This window comes from Penaeus monodon, chromosome 19, assembly GCF_015228065.2.
Source record: "Penaeus monodon isolate SGIC_2016 chromosome 19, NSTDA_Pmon_1, whole genome shotgun sequence".
NCBI lineage: Eukaryota > Metazoa > Arthropoda > Malacostraca > Decapoda > Penaeidae > Penaeus > Penaeus monodon.
Genome location: NC_051404.1, coordinates 5633660 through 5633876, shown reverse-complemented (window position 1 = coordinate 5633876; position 217 = coordinate 5633660). Strand labels below are relative to the sequence as shown.

Genomic DNA, 217 nt, shown 5'->3' with positions numbered 1-217 from the left:
TCCGTCCAGTAAAGCTGGTTGTATTGCCACTTGTTTCCTCTCCTCCCGGAGTATTTCCAGTCGAGGAGGCCGCAATCCTAAAGATACACGGCCGGTCGGAGAGCCTCGAGGAATGTCGCTCCGTGCGGCTGTGATGGCCGCGGTCTTTTTTCCTCGCCCTTTTTAGGTGTATATATTTTTTTATCACATGATATTGTTGTTCTTGTTGTTCCTTCTT

At 48.8% G+C, this 217-nt stretch overlaps 1 protein-coding gene across 1 annotated transcript in view; it reads left to right on the top strand.

Moving 5' to 3' along the window:
- LOC119585016 (dual oxidase-like) overlaps positions 1–217 on the top strand; it is a gene marked incomplete in the record, with an annotated part of 144657 nt that overhangs the window by 87349 nt on the left and 57091 nt on the right.